The sequence below is a fragment of the Poecile atricapillus genome, unplaced genomic scaffold (genome assembly GCF_030490865.1).
Source record: "Poecile atricapillus isolate bPoeAtr1 unplaced genomic scaffold, bPoeAtr1.hap1 scaffold_123, whole genome shotgun sequence".
Taxonomy (NCBI): domain Eukaryota; kingdom Metazoa; phylum Chordata; class Aves; order Passeriformes; family Paridae; genus Poecile; species Poecile atricapillus.
The window spans coordinates 5,001-21,080 of NW_026709004.1; the positions used below are offsets into that span (position 1 = coordinate 5,001).

The window sequence follows — 16,080 nt, forward strand, 5'->3', positions numbered from 1 at the left end:
TTCGCGACGTTCCTTCGGCGGTTTTCGGCCCCGCGTTTCGGGTTGCTATGGTGCTTGTTTTTGGCGACAAAATGGCGGCGCGCATGCGCAGACGTGATTTCCGGCGGTTGCCATGGCTGCCGTGACGTACTTCCGGCCAAGATGGTGGCGCCCGTGCCGGGGGGTTTTGCCGGGGCCGCGCCGCCACGGGACGGCCGCGCAGCGACCCGAAACGACCCCCCGGCGCGCTGGCGCGCGCCGGGGGGTCGTTTCGGGTCGCTGCGCGGCCGTCCCGTGGCGGCGCGGCGCCCGTGCGGTTCGCGGTGGTTCGGATCGATTGCCGTCGTTCGCGGCGGGTTTTTTGGCGCCGGGGGGTCGGCGCGTTGGGCGGGGGGTGTCGTGCTTGTGTTACTATGCCGTTTTTTTGTCGTTTTGTACGTATTTTATTAAAACTTTTTTTTGCCGTTTTTCAACATGGCGGCTGCGTGACGTCATCGGGGGCGGTCCTAGGGGGCGGCGCGGCGTGACGGACAGCTGAGGGGCGGGGCCGGGGGCGGCGCGGCGTGCCGGACAGCTCCCGGGTGGGGCCGGGGGCGGTGCGACGTGACGGACAGCTCCGGGGTGGGGCTGGGGGCGGCGCGGCGTGACGGACAGCTCCCGGGTGGGGCCGGGGGCGGCGCGACGTGACGGACAGCTCCGGGGCGGGGTCGGGGGCGGCGCGGTGTGACCGACAGCTCCGGGGTGGGGCCCGGGGCGGCGTGGCGTGACGGACAGCCACGGGGCGGGGCTGGGGGTGGTGCGGCGTGACGGACAGCTCCGGGGCGGGGCCGGGGGCGGCGCGGCGTGACGGACAGCTCCGGGGCGGGGCTGGGGGCGGCGTGGCGTGACGGACAGCCGTCGGGCGTTGCTGGGGCGTTTTTCATGTCATTTCGGTGGTCATTCGGGGTGGCGTGATTTGTTTGTTGTTGAGTGTGGGGCTTTTTTCTGGCGTGGGTGCTGAATAGGGGGATGTCCTTGGTTGTGTCCTGTGTTGGGCTGGGAGTCTGTGGGAGGTGATGTGGAGTGGGGGGGCTTGCTTGGCATTGGGGGGGGTGCAGGGGCTGGGTGAGTGATTGGGGAGGGGGTGCTTGGCGCTGGGGGGTGCAGGGGTGGGGCGAGTGATTGGGGCTGGGGGGGGTGCAGGGGCGGGGTGGGTGAGTGGGGAGTGGGTGCTTGGGGCTGGGTATGTGCTGGTAGGAGGCAGTGGGGGTGTGAGAGGCCTAGGGGGTGGGTATGGTGTGGGTGTGTATGGGTGGGGACCCCCTATATAGGGTATATAGTATAAAGAAAAAGAATAAAAACTATAAGTCTGGTGCAGCAGTAGAAGGTTTCGTGCTCCCGGGGAGTAAATGGTATCTATTTATAATCAAGATTTATTTTGTTTATTTACGCCCCGGGAGCATGAAAGGTTCTACTGCTGCTTTTTTTAAACTTTAAAGCTAGAAAGCAAAACACAAAGTTAGAAGAGAAAGAAGTTTGAGTTGATCATTTCTTTTCACTCAAACTTAAAGTTGGAGTGAAAAGAAAGGATGAACTCAAACTTGAGAGAAAAGAAAGGTTCTTTTCTCTGTAACTCAGAGTTAGAGGGAAAGGAAATAGAGAACGAAAAGAAATAAAGTCTAAGTCTAAGGCTGAGTTACAGAGAAAAGGGAGAGAGACTTAGAGTGGAAAGAAAGAGAGGGACAGTGCAAAGAAACACAGAGGGAAAGGAAACAAAGTTAGAAGGAAAACAAAGTTAGAAGGAAAACAAAAAGAGAGGGAGAGTGGAACAAAATAAAAACTCTATTTCCTTTCCCTCTGAGTGAGAGAGAAAAGAAACAGAGTTCAAGTGGAAAGAAAAAGAAGAGAGGGATGGGGGAAAAGAAACCAACTCTCTTTCTTTTCCTTCTAACTCGGAGGTAGAGAGAAACAAAGCAGAGACAATTCCTGTTCACTGTAACTGAATTACAGTGGAAAGAAATCAACTCCGTTTGCTTTCTGTCTAACTCAGAGCTAGAGGGAAAGAAAACAAAGTTGGAGGGAAAAGAAAACAGCTCTACTTCTTTTCTGTCTAACTCAGAGGTAGAGAGAAAGGAAACGGAGGCAATTCCTGGTCACTGTAACTGAGTTACAGTGGAAAGGAATCGACTCCGTTTGCTGTCTGTCTAACTCGGAGGGAGAGGGAAAAGAAACAGAGGAAGGGTGAAGACAAACCGACTCTATTTCTTTTCTGTCTAACTCAGAGGTGGAGAGAAAGGAAACAGAGACGATGCCTGGTCCCTGTAACTCAGAGTTACAGGGGAAAGGAATCGACTCCATTTGCTGTCTGTCCAACTCGGAGCTAGAGGGAAAAGAAACAGAGTTGGAGAGAAAAGAGACAGAGGGAGAGTGGAGAGAAACCGACTCTATTTCTTTTCTGTCTAACTCAGAGGTAGAGAGAAAGGAAACAGAGACGATTCCTGTTCACTGGAACTGAGTTACAGTGGAAAGGAAGCGACTCCATTTGCTGTCTGTCTAACTCGGAGCTAGAAGGAAAGGAAACAGAGTTGGAGGGAAAATAAAGGGTTGGAGTCAGAGAGCAAAGAAACAGAAAAATAGAGGAAGTGACAGACAGAAATAAGGTTAGAAAGAGACAGAAAAGCAAGAAATAGAATGAAAATAATGACTACACCACACCAAAGACACAGGGGTTGGGGAGGAGGGGGTGGGGGGGATCATCTTTATTAGGGGTGAGGCAACTTTATTGAATGAATTTATTTACAGTACAGAAAAACACATAGAAACTGGATACAAATGCATTACAATACAATACAATTGCTGTACACGCTGAAAAATTCCTAATTCACATACAGAGCAATACAGAGAAACACAGCAGCAAATACAGAACAATACAAGCCAAATACATATTAACGTAATATAACCATTTCTGAAAAGGACAATACATGCTGTTTCATTATTACTGCTCCCCCAAACCACAAGGAGCACGCAGAAAACACAATACTCATTCACCACAGAAGCCGGCTTCTGCTCACACACACACTCACCTTCGCTCTCCTCTCAACCACCCCGTTATAACCCTGCTGGCGGTGATCCTCAGGAACATGGTTCCCGGGAGCCTCGAAATCGGCCTGCCTGACGAAAACCCCGGTCCGGGGCCGGTCCGTGCCCAAACTTAGGCGATGACTGTCGCCACGCAGACCGGCCGGGACCGAGGAAAAAAAACCCCAGCTGGGAGGGAAAAAAAAAAAACCCCCCCAGCTGGGGATTTTTTATTCTAAATTTAAAAGTGAATTTAAAGTCCTGAAAAGCAAAAGCAATACACACAAGGTTAGAACCGCACAACACACACCCCTCCTACCCCACAGGAACTCGGTTCCCGGGGGCCTCGAAATCACCCTGCCTGACGAAAACCCCGGTCCAGGGCCGGTCCGTGCCCAAACTTAGGCGATGACTGTCGCCTCACAGACCGGCCGGGACCGAGGAAAAAAAACCCCAGCTGGGAGGGAAAAAAAAAAAACCCCCCCAGCTGGGGATTTTTTATTCTAAATTTAAAAGTGAATTTAAAGTCCTGAAAAGCAAAAGCAATACACACAAGGTTAGAACCGCACAACACACACACACACACACACCCCCCTCCTACCCCACGGGAACACAGTTCCCAGGGGCCTCAAAAATCAGCCTGCCTGACGAAAACCCCGGTCCGGGGCCAGTCCGTGCCCAAACTTAGGCGATGACTGTCGCCGCGCAGACCGGCCGGGACCGAGGAAAAAAAACCCCAGCTGGGAGGGAAAAAAAAAAAACCCCCCCAGCTGGGGATTTTTTATTCTAAATTTAAAAGTGAATTTAAAGTCCTGAAAAGCAAAAGCAATACACACAAGGTTAGAACCGCACAACACACACACACACACACACACACCCCTCCTACCCCACGGGAACACAGTTCCCAGGGGCCTCAAAAATCAGCCTGCCTGACAAAAACCCCAGTCCGGGGCCGGTCCGTGCCCAAACTTAGGCGATGACTGTCACCTCGCAGACCGGCCGGGACCGAGGAAAAAAAACCCCAGCTGGGAGGGAAAAAAAAAAAAACCCCCCCAGCTGGGGATTTTTTATTCTAAATTTAAAAGTGAATTTAAAGTCCTGAAAAGCAAAAGCAATACACACAAGTTTAGAACCGCTCAACACGCACACACACAAGCACACCCAGACCCACCGACTCTCACAGACAGACACGCTCTGACACACAGCGGGAGACTCTAACTCACACAGTGACCGCAACCCTTATTTGAAACACTGTGCTGAACAAAATGCCCCAAGACATCTTCTCGCTGCTGCTTCTCAACATCAAATGGGAGATCCTCAGAAAATAGGCATCAGAGACCTGCAAGACAACACAAGGTGGTCAGTGAGGGATTGGATGGTAGCTATGACTCAGCCCCCCTCTAGGCCCACACATTTTGTACACAAAAACCTCATAGAAAACAGGCCCTATAACCTTTTATACCTGTTCTACCTAACTCTATGTGCCAGGGCAGGGCAGCTCCAAGCCAAGGCACTTTTTTACAGAGGCAAGCACAGCACAAGGCACTTTTTTACAGAGGCAAGCACAGCACAAGGCACTTTTTTACAGAGGCAAGCACAGCACAAGGCACTTTTTTACAGAGGCGAGCACAGCACAAGGCACTTTTTTACAGAGGCGAGCACAGCACAAGGCACTTTTTTACAGAGGCGAGCACAGCACAAGGCACTTTTTTACAGAGGCGAGCACAGCACAAGGCACTTTTTTACAGAGGCGAGCACAGCACAAGGCACTTTTTTACAGAGGCGAGCACAGCACAAGGCACTTTTTTACAGAGGCAAGCACAGCACAAGGCACTTTTTTACAGAGGCAAGCACAGCACAAGGCACTTTTTTACAGAGGCAAGCACAGCACAAGGCACTTTTTTACAGAGGCAAGCACAGCACAAGGCACTTTTTTACAGAGGCAAGCACAGCACAAGGCACTTTTTTACAGAGGCGAGCACAGCACAAGGCACTTTTTTACTGAGGCGAGCACAGCACAAGGCACTTTTTTACTGAGGCGAGCACAGCACAAGGCACTTTTTTACTGAGGCGAGCACAGCACAAGGCACTTTTTTACTGAGGCGAGCACAGCACAAGGCACTTTTTACAGAGGCGAGCACGGCACAAGGCACTTTACAGAGGCGAGCACGGCACAAGGCACTTTACAGAGGCGAGCACGGCACAAGGCACTTTACAGAGGCGAGCACGGCACAAGGCACTTTACAGAGGCGAGCACGGCACAAGGCACTTTACAGAGGCGAGCACAGGCGATGTCTGCCGGGTGAACGTGGCGATAGCCGCGGGGACGCGAAGGCCGGTTCCTCGGACGAAAAAATCCACGACGACGTCGAGAGGCTGAGACGGCCGACGACGTGAAACACGAGAGCGTGAGAGGATGGATTGGAACTGCCCTGCCCGGCAAAAGCTCTGGGGAGCTCGAAAAGAAACCCTCTCCCTTGGCTTCAGAGGGGCCCACCCCACTACAGCCCTGTCCTGTACCTTAACTTTAAATTGGCTCCACTGATGATAAATGCTTTTCCCCTGATCCCAACTTCCACCTGTGACGCTTACCTTTTGTAACGTAATAGGACAAGACCCATCCTCGATAGGATGTGTACATCGAGACGTCCCCCGCGCCGGCTTCGGTGCGGCCAATCGCAAACTTCGGCTCTGCCTCTCTGCACGGAACCTCGGACAAAACAGAAAATATGACTGGCACCATCCGCAAGGTGGAATTCCTGATGCGGTTCCTTTATTCCATCTTGGACTACGAAAGCTTGTCAGCCAACCAGGGACTTAAACAGAAGAAAAACCACTCAGTCCCACCTCTCGTACTCAAAGATCCCCTGTAAAGTTCTGAAGACAGAGCCCTCAAACGAGTGTGGGGTGCTTTGCATCTAGGCGTGTGCAGTTTTTAAAAAATTCGAATCGCCTCCCTTGCTTTCTAGACACTGCTCACCGGCGTGGCAGGCTAGGGGCGGCTGAGGCGAAACGTCTTTGCCCGAGGCCGAGTGCACGACAAATCTGCAACCCCTTCTGTCTCTCAGAATCCTGTCCGTGACACCGATTCGTGTCAGGATCCACAAGGTGGGATTTGTGATGTGGTTCTTTCATTCTATCTGAGAGAACTAAACATTATCAGCAAACAACTACTTTAAACAGAAAAATCAGTCAGTCCAAACTCTTGTACTCAAATATCCCTTGTAAAATTCTGAAGACAGAGCCCTCAAATGAGTGTGGGGTGCTTTGCATCTAGGCGTGTGCAGTTTTTAAAAAATTCGAATCGCCTCCCTTGCTTTCTAGACACTGCTCACCGGCGTGGCAGGCTAGGGGCGGCTGAGGCGAAACGTCTTTCCCCCGATACCGAGTGCACGACAAATCTGCAACCCCTTCTGTCTCTCAGAATCCTGTCCCTGACACCGATTCGTGTCAGTACCACAAGGTGGGATTTGTGATGTGGTTCTTTCATTCTATCTGAGAGAACTAAACATTATCAGCAAACAACTACTTTAAACAGAAAAATCAGTCAGTCCAAACTCTTGTACTCAAATATCCCTTGTAAAATTCTGAAGACAGAGCCCTCAAATGAGTGTGGGGTGCTTTGCATCTAGGCGTGTGCAGTTTTTAAAAAATTCGAATCGCCTCCCTTGCTTTCTAGACACTGCTCACCGGCGTGGCAGGCTAGGGGCGGCTGAGGCGAAACGTCTTTCCCCCAATACTGAGTGCACAACAAATCTGCAACCCCTTCTGTCTCTCAGAATCCTGTCCGTGGCACCGATTCGTGTCGGGATCCACAAGGTGGGATTCGTGATATGGTTCTTTCATTCTATCTGAGAGAACTAAACATTATCAGCAAACCAGGGACTTAAACACCAAAACACACTTAGAGCTTGCACCCACCTGTCCTCTGGCATCCTGGGCTGGGATATCTTGCAAGTAGACCACCTAACATAAAAAAACAAGAGATTAAAGTTATAGCAGAAACTGAGACCCCAGCAAGAACAACTGCTTCTCTCCACCAACCGAGGCTCACCTTCACAATGCTTCGCCTTCACTGCTGCTATCCGGCTTTACTTCCTGAAAAAACATACAAAGAGCAGAGCTGTAACACAGTGAGTGACTTCAGCCCCGCTGCAAAAGAAGAACCATGACCGACCTTCTCAGGGGGATCCCCTCATCTGGGACGGGGCGCTCTGCCGGGAGGTCGATCCATCCGCATCTGAAAGAAAGTTAGGAAAAAAGTCAAAGTGCTGCAGGGTAACTTCACAGCTCCAGACACCTTCTGCCAACATAAGAATACTACCTCGACTCCAACTACAGCCCGTATTACGAGTCTCCAATTACAAGTGCCTGGGACTTGTCCTTGAACACCTGCAACGGGGCTGGGCGGTAGGGCAGAGCAGTTCCGGACCGAATACCCCCAGACACCCGTGACACGTGAGACGAGGGGACACGACAGGGAGAGAAAACTCTCTGAGACGAGAAAGTCCTCGCGAGGACCGAGAGAATGCTGAACGAGATGACCGAGGGGGGACCGAAGGCGAGCCCGCTGGGTTCGGATGACCCCAGAGGAAAAAGATGCTAACGGAACGACTTATTCCGAGAACCGCGGACACGGATGCCTGACAATCCTGTGGCTGGAAGCCTCTGCCTGCCTTTGAATCGGCACAAGTCCTTATCCACTGTAAAGAAAGATGACTGCACACAGCTGTCAACACAGCTGAGAACAAGACCTAAGAAGACATCCGATCGGATGCTTCTGAAGAGAGATGCGATTCCGATGCCTGTCTGAGCTCCCGAATCGAAACTTCGCCGGTGTCGGCCCCGGGCTGAGGAACGCAAAGATGGGAGATGACCGGAAGAACCCCAGGGCTTCTCAAAAGCCCCTGGGAGAGCTAAGGCAAGAGACATGTTACACGAGATGCGCGGAAGACACGGAAGGCACGAGAGACATGTAACGACACACCCTGGGACTGCTCTGCCCTGCCCGCCTCAGCGCTGCGAGCCAAAGTGCGGCTTTCCGTCGACGGGGCCTATGGGGTCATTTCTAGAGCCTCCCCATCCCCAAAGCTCACTCAAAAACCCAAACCCATCTGAGTCCCGACCCGCCGCCCTGCTTTGATCCCCTCTGCGGGCTCCGCTTATCTCTCAGATGGCTGAAGACGTGAGTCACGGCGAGAGGCCGGTCAGGGGCCAAACGAAGCCACCTCGCCATCTGGGAAGTTCTTCTCTCGCCGGGCTGTTGTCTCAGACAAGTATCATCACCTATGATAAAGAAAACCAAATATAAGTGCAGAATCTTAGTGGCATATTCAGCAAAACCCAACTACGCTCCTACTCACCGTCTCTTAGGAACGCCCGGGTCCTCGGGCCGCACGCTTCGGCCACGCTCCGAGCCGGACGCCGTCGTCACGGGGCACGCCTAGAATAAACGGAGAGGAGGCGATGTAGCGTCGCTAAAAGTTGAGCGCACCGTCGCCGCTCCTCCCGACGCCCCCGACTCGCCGCGACTCCTCGGCCGTGGCTAAAGGCTACCCGGACCGCACCTTCAGGTGGACGAGGTCGAGGCTTCGTCACGGACTCCGGTAACATTTGCTGGGGCTCACCGGAGAAGCAAACCGGGTCTCTTGGCAGGTCAGTGAGGGGGCCTCAGCACAACATCAGGAGGCAGCCTAAAACACACAAACAAGCAGGAATGCTGGAAGTTGCACCAGAAACTGAGACCCCAGCAAGAACAACTGCTTCTCTTCACCAACCGAGGCTCACCTTCTACCTGCTTCGCCTTCGCTGCTGCTATCCGGCTTTACTTCCTAAAAATAAAGACAAAGAGCAGAGCTGTAACACAGCGACCAGTTCCAGCCCCGCTGCAAAGAAAAACCGTGACCGACCTTCTCAGGGGGATCCCCTCATCTGGGACGGGGCGCTCTGCCGGGAGGTCGATCCATCCGCATCTGAAAGAAAGTTAGGAAAAAAGTCAAAGTGCTGCAGGGTAACTTCACAGCTCCAGACACCTTCTGCCAACATAAGAATACTACCTAGACTCCAACTACAGCCCGTATTACGAATCTCCACTACAAGTGCCCAGGACTTGTCCTTGAACACCTGCAACGGGGCCGGGCGGCAGGGCAGAGCAGTTCCGGACCGAATACCCCCAGACACCCGTGACACGTGAGACGAGGGGACACGACAGGGAGAGAAAACTCTCTGAGACGAGAAAGTCCTCACGAGGACCGAGAGAATGCTGAACGAGATGACCGAGGGGGGACCGAAGGCGAGCCCGCCAGGCTCGGATGACCCCGGAGGAAAAAGATGCTAACGGAACGACTTATTCTGAGAACCGCGGAGACGGATGCCTGAGAATCCTGTGGCTGGAAGCCTCTGCCTGCCTTTGAATCGGCACAAGTCCTTATCCACTGTAAAGAAAGATGACTGCACACAGCTGTCAACACAGCTGAGAACAACACCTAAAAAGACATCCGATCGGATGCTGCTGAAGAGAGATGCGATTCTGACGCCTGTCTGACCTCCCGAATCGAAACTTCGCCAGCGTCGGCCCCGGGCCGAGGAACGAAAGATGGGAGATGACCGGAAGGACCTGGGGTTTCTCATAAGCTCCTGGGAGGACTAAGGCAAGAGACATATTACACGAGATGAACGGAAGACACAGAAAGCACGACAGACAAGTGACAACACACCTTGGGACTGCTCTGCCCTGCCCGCCTCAGCATTGTTAGCCAAAGTGAGCCTTTCCCTCACGGTGGCCCCAGAGGCCAGTTCTCAAACCTCCCCCTTCCCATAGCTGACTCAAAACCCTAACCGGTGTGAATCCTAACCCACTACCCTGCTTCGATCCCCTCTGTGACCACAGCCCTCGACTTATTTCTCCGAAGTGAATCCATCGGAGAGACCGATCTGCTGCTAAGGAAAGCTGCCGCAGCGGTTCCCTTTTGTGTCATGATGAATCTGCTGAGAGAATCTGAAGTATCGCACTTGACGTGACCTAGAACTTCAGGAAACTGCAATCCTCCTAAAAAAAACCCAAACAGAAGAATCATTATAAAAGCATCTTATCACCCCTGAACTCCCAACCCAAAATCATGAACTTAAATACTCCCTGTGTTCAATAATGTTTTCTTCAAGGTGTTTTCAAAACCTCTGCTGCTTCAAATGCCCAAAAGATACCTGCTAAAAGCAGGCTGGAGTAAATTGAAAGAGCCTCTTCGCTGAAATGAGAGACAAGCTCTTTAGCCCAGCTGATTCCCTTGGAGGGAATAATGCCCCTTAGCACAGCCTGGGGTTAATATACCCCTAATTGAGCCCGCCTCTTTTTCCCACGATGCCTGGGAAAAGGGAGGCGGCAAATCCCACCGGGTATAAAAGCCCTCAGAGGGACCGTAGCTGTTTGGCTCCTCTGAGTTAAAATTGAGGTAAGGAGCTCTGTGTAGAAGAAAACTCTTTGGGAAAAGACAGTGTTTTCTTTTTTTACTGCAATTACTCACAGCAATGGAGCAAAGGGAAAAAAAAAAAAGGTAAGAAGCAAAACTTTGTGTTTCAGCAGTGTTGCCAGCTAAGTTGGATAATTTATGGACTTGCATAATTATGTATTAGTGATTACTAAGTAGCACTCCCCCTGTGATTAATTAGGGTGGAGAAGAATAGTATAGATATGAATGGTGTCTCATAGGGACCTCTAATTAGGGCTCTCTACATTATAAATGAAAATAAGAAAAAGAATAGACTCCCAGTTGGCATTACCGTTACATACCTGCTGGACTCGCTCCTGTTGGAAATATTTGGTGCCGGGGCGTGGGTAGAGGTACCCTGAAATGCGGCTTTAAACCCTTGAAATGCTGTGTCCTAGTTTAGGGCAAATTAGGGAGGAAAACTCCAAATGGGGGTTTCCCCAGGGAAATGACCCCTCCCTACCAACTGGTCCAGGAAAGGAAAAAAAAAATTCCTTGGAAAGAAGTGGAAAAAGCTGTTTATTTAACAGAAATTGAATAATATGAAATAATAAAACCTCTCACTGTTCAATGGGATGGCAAGTCTAGGAAGAAAAGTCCTTTTCACGTGGTGTCGCTCGCCTCGCTCGGGTTCTTATCGGTCCTTTCGGCGCTGAAAAGTGCCGAGGCCCGGGCCCCGGTGGGCCAAAGGCGTGAGCTCCCGGGGTTTGGCCGGGTGTTCGGTCCGGAGCAGGTTTGCACAGATCCAAGGAAACAAAAAAAGGAAAAAAAAACAAAGGTCCAGGGAACTCCTCTGCCTCAGCTAGCTAAAACCAACTAAAAGCCAGAGAGAAGCTCTGTCCCACTGCCTGTCCGTGCTGCAGACACCACGGTCCAGGAGCGGGATGTGTGGGAGTGATGTTTGTTCCTTAACGCAAAGGGCGTGCTTCTTCTTCCCCCCGCTCTCGCTTTCTGAGCCAGTCTTAAAGGTGCAGAACTTAATATTTAACATAAACCAGACGATTGGGGATACCGGTATCATAAAGTCACCCCAGGACATGCTGGAAAAGGCAACGCTAACAATGAGCAAATGGGGCAGCTACCTCCACTTAAACAGATACAGTGGTAAATAAATGGCTTCTCCCCTTTAATTTAAACCCGTCAAATATTGGGAAAAAGAGTGGTTTTCCTCACTTTAAATCTCTCTGGTGATTGAAAAGGGGGCATTTTTCGGTTAATTCAGATCCATAAAAAAGCATCATCCCTGCTTTCCCTTTCCACTTAAAGTGGAAAAAAATAGAAAATGGGCATTCTCTATCAATTAATATCTCTAACAGCACAGAAAAGGCAGCGTTACCTCCAATTGAGACTATCAAAATTGCAGGGGAAGTGGATTTCTCTTCAATTCAAACACAGGCGATTGGGGAAAAGGAAGCTTTTTCCCTCAGCTTAAACGCCTTTTTTCCTGATAACCCATCCCTTCTTTGGGGCTGTGGAGATGGAGTGGCGAGGTAGAAGAGGAAAGCTGAAAACTGCCGCCCCCCCCCCCCCCCCCCCGCCGGGAATGTGCGTGCTGCCCCGCCCGCTCGGGTGACCCTGCTGGGCAGGACGGGCTTTTCTCTCGGCTTTATCTTAAAGTGACGCTCCCCGCCCGGGTGAAACCGCCTGATCCCCCGGTCCCTGATGGGTGCCGTGACCCTCATTCCCGGAGGAACTCCCGGGATGCCCCCGCTGGCCCCTCTGGCGGCTCCCTGCGCGAGCCTTGCCCGGGTAACCCTCTCAAAACTGCCTCTGCAAGGAGCTGCTCCCTTCTCGTCCTCACCGATCACGCCTGAGGCTGCTGCACCTTGGAGTGGGGGGGGGTTGGGGGTGAGGCGCAGAAACATCCTGCCGATCGTTCCCTCCCTTACGTGTCCCGCGGTCCGTCCCCGAAACGCCGGGGTGCTGGGCTTTCATTTCCGCGATAGAGAACCGGTATCCTCCTCCGGGTGCAGTGGCCGAAATTGGGATTCTGCCGCATAAATCCCCTGCGTGCTGGGTTTGTGATTACGGAGGAAATTCCTCACGGGGTCCTAGGCGATTACCGGTTACTGACTTCCGCTTCCCTTGAGCGGTCGGGGGTTTGCCCGGCTCGTTTAGGGCTAATCCTGGCCGAACCTGAGCGCCCCCGTCGCTGCTCTGCCCTGAATTTCAGTGAAATATCGATATAGTTTATAAATGCTCCCTTTGCTCACCGCTCGGTGTTTCCCCGTGCAGCCGCGGGGACCGGGCTGGCTCTCTGCTTCGATCCCGGCCCCGGCGGTCCCGCCCGGAGGCTGCGGGTCACGGACGCGAGCTGAGGACCGCTACAAAAGTGGGGTTTTAAAGAAAAATTTCTATTACGCCCGGCTAAATGATCAAAATAACTACGTGTATTGATGATCACCAGGGAAAGCTTTTCAGGGAAGAAAATAGTCGTTTTGGTAGCGCAGATCCCGTTTTGACAATAATTGCGTTCATTTGGGTTTGGGAATCCTGCCGGTGTAAGACATCTGAGAACTGGTATTTTGCAATTTGATATTTTGAAATTGGGTGCTTTTCATATTTTGGAACTCACTAGTTTACTATTTTGAAACGGAATCATTTTGGAATTTTAGAACCCCGTATTCTGGTATTTTGCAATTGGATTCCTTTGGAAATTTTCAACTCGGTGATTTGAAACTGCGTGACGCTGGTATTTTTGGACTTGTTCTGGTGTTTTAGAAGTGGGCATTTCTCTCCCCTTCTGCGGTTTGACAGGCTGGCACGGGGGGGGAGGCACGGGGGGCGCGGGGACGGCGGCAGGAGCCTCGGCGATAAAAGCAGTGATTGCGCATGCGTGGATGGCGTCAGCGCCGCAGGGCAGCATGGGGGAGTGGTGTACGGCAGCGGGAGTTTCGGATCGGCCCGGGCCGCACCGCTCAGATCGGTGTCGCTGGACGGCGGCGGCGGCGGCGGGGCCGGCGGCTCCACGGGTGCCGGGAAAGCGGAGCCTGTGGGGCGGCAAGGCGGCGCGGGTGGCACGGAGGGGGTGTAGGGGAGCTGAGCTGCGGGAACGGCGATGCCGAGGGTGGGCGGGGTGGCGGAGCCGGGAACCACGGTGTCGGCGGGGGAAGGCGGGGCCGCGGGGACGGCGGCGGCGGGGCCCATAACCGCGGGGAGGGTGGAACGGGGCGGGACCGCAACATCGGGGGTAGCTGGGACGGCAGGAGGGAGGCAAAAGCGGGCAGGCGGTGGGACGGGGAAGGCGAGGGGAGGGGTGGGAACGGAGCGTGCCGGAACTGGGGTAGGGGGAACGGGGGCAGCGTGGTCGGGGGCGCGCCGGTCTCAGTGGGCAGGAAAGGAGGGGGGCCGGCGGGGACAGAGGATGCGGGGGCCGCGTGGTGGGGGGGAGGGGTAGGAGATACGGGGGTTGCGGGGGTACGGGGGGCTCGTCACGCGTTGTGTATTGGCAGCACGCATTTCTACGAGTGCTCTGCAGGCTGGGAGGAGCTTAGCGGCCGCCACAGTTCGGCGAGAGATGTTATTAAAAAGCTTATTACCAACTGTGTCCCAAAAATCTCTAGTAAAAAATTCTGAGTGTTTTGCGTTTGGGAAATTAACTAGAGTCCAGGTTAGGAGGGTTTTTAGTTCTCGTTTAGGCAATTTACTTTGGCTGGCTTTTAGTGAGAATTTTAGTTGCTTATACAGCTTTTTTTCTGGGGTTGAATAGTTTTGACCCGTGATAGACTGGTTTGTGACTCACCTCTTATTTTAATGATGTCGGCTCGTCTCTCAGAGCTCGGGTGATGGGTGCTGGCCGGGCACCTCCCGTCCGTTCTCAGGTGTCACTTAGTAATACTCGCACATAACCACGCTGCAGAGTCGTCTAAAAACTACAGTGTGTACGCTGCAGCGGAAAAACTTTTAGAGAGTTCGGGGTGTAGATGCTGTGACAGCGTCTGCCCCTCGCTCGACCACGTAGAGGCTTTGCCCACCTAGCCCAGGTGAGACGTCTCCTCGCAACGCCCCCCTGAGCTCGGGGGCTTCACGGAAACCAGGGGTTCAGACGCTGCTTGGCAACCTTCACCCCGAAGAAACCACGCAGGGGATGTCCCGTGTAGCACAGAAGAGGCGTGGCTTTGCCACCCTTCTCAGTGCCGCGGGGCCCTGCGGAAACCAGGGGTGCGGACGCCGTTCGGAACGTGCGCCCCGAAAAAGCCACGCGGCGGATACCTCTAGAGCTCCGGAGCCGACGCTGCTGAGCGACGGCCGGCCGGTGCCCGAGGGTGCCGCGGAACAGTGGAAAGAGAGTTACGGTGTTATGGTGATCAGCCGCATAAACTGCACTCTAGACGGCCTTAAAGGGTGAAAAAAACCTGTCTTCGTAGTTGCCAGTGATGATGGAGCAGTGTCTCACCGATGGAGGAGTCGTGGGATGGCTCGTAAACGTGCGGGCGCCAGGTATTGGTGTGTAAAAACGCTCACTCGCGGTGAGAGACTTCTCCGGGGTCAAGCTGTTCAAGTATAAGCAATTTATTATAAGGGTAAAAAGAGGGGAGATCCGTGTCCGCCGCCGGCCTCGGCGTCCGCGTGGTCCGGGGAAGGGGAGAGAGAACGGGTAAGAGCAGGGGAGGAGAGGTTGGGAAAGGGGAGGGAGGGAATAAGAGAGCAATAGAGGGAAAGAGGGAAAAACCAGAGGTAGAGAGCAGGGAAGACTAGTGGGGTAGGAGCAGGGAGAGGGGGCTGAGAGTTAAGAGTGGGGGAGAGGGCTAGACGGGAAGGAGGTGAGGGAGCGGGGTTCAGAGGTAAGAGCGGGGGAGAGGGGAGCTGAGAGAGGGGTAAGAGTTGAGAGCGAAGTTCTTGTTACAATCCAATATATCTTTTTCTATCGTGAATATTCTAATTCTTAGTAACCGATCACCATGAGACACGGCCACTAAAGAGTTTACATACGGCCTATGCGCTTCCCTATATTAACATACAGTGCTGCGCTTTAGACTCTACAAAGCTTTACAAGTTCTTTCCTTGCTTCTTTACCTTTGGACTTCTCGATCAGCAGAAGGACATTGTTTTGTCAGCAGCGATTCTCGTTCAACTGGCTAGGCTATTGTTCTTTGGTTAACCGGCACTCGGTATCCTAGGACTCAGAGCAAGCTTTCATTTCTACTTTGATTCTAGCCTTCATATTTTCAGAATCTTCTGACAAACAATCACATTCATAAGGTTTCCCTGTTTCACCCTCCCCAACAGAGTTGCTTCCCTCAGTTTCAACTACTTTCGTCCTCATCATCCCCATTTTTTCTAGGGACGCTTTGGAGGGACTAGGAAGATGAAATCAAAAGGAAAAAAGGAGAAAGATCCCCCCTGCAAATCCAGTTCCCCCCTGCAAATCCATGCGCCGGTTCATCTGCTCGGCTGCTGCTGCTTGACGGAGGTTTGTCCGATACCCGGTGCTGTTGCCCCTGGGTGAGAGGGTAGGGGCGGAAAGGGCTCGCCGCTAGTTCCCTGAATGCCTCGTTGTCTGCACCTGACGCGCTGGGCCAGGCCTTGACTTTACCTGGATAGAGAATTGACAAAGCCA

General features: G+C 52.8%; 1 long non-coding RNA gene across 2 annotated transcripts; it reads right to left on the minus strand.

Moving 5' to 3' along the window:
• Positions 1-5,677: 5,677 nt before the first annotated feature.
• LOC131574206 (uncharacterized) lies at positions 5,678-7,580 on the minus strand. Of its 2 annotated transcripts, none has more exons than XR_009276407.1 (4): positions 7,214-7,580; positions 7,091-7,134; positions 6,958-7,002; positions 5,678-5,746 (listed from the first exon to the last, which is right to left on the minus strand). It is a non-coding gene; the product is annotated as an uncharacterized LOC131574206 (long non-coding RNA). The 2 variants fall into 2 exon arrangements; XR_009276408.1 differs by having other exon boundaries at positions 5,721-5,852.
• Positions 7,581-16,080: the final 8,500 nt, after the last annotated feature.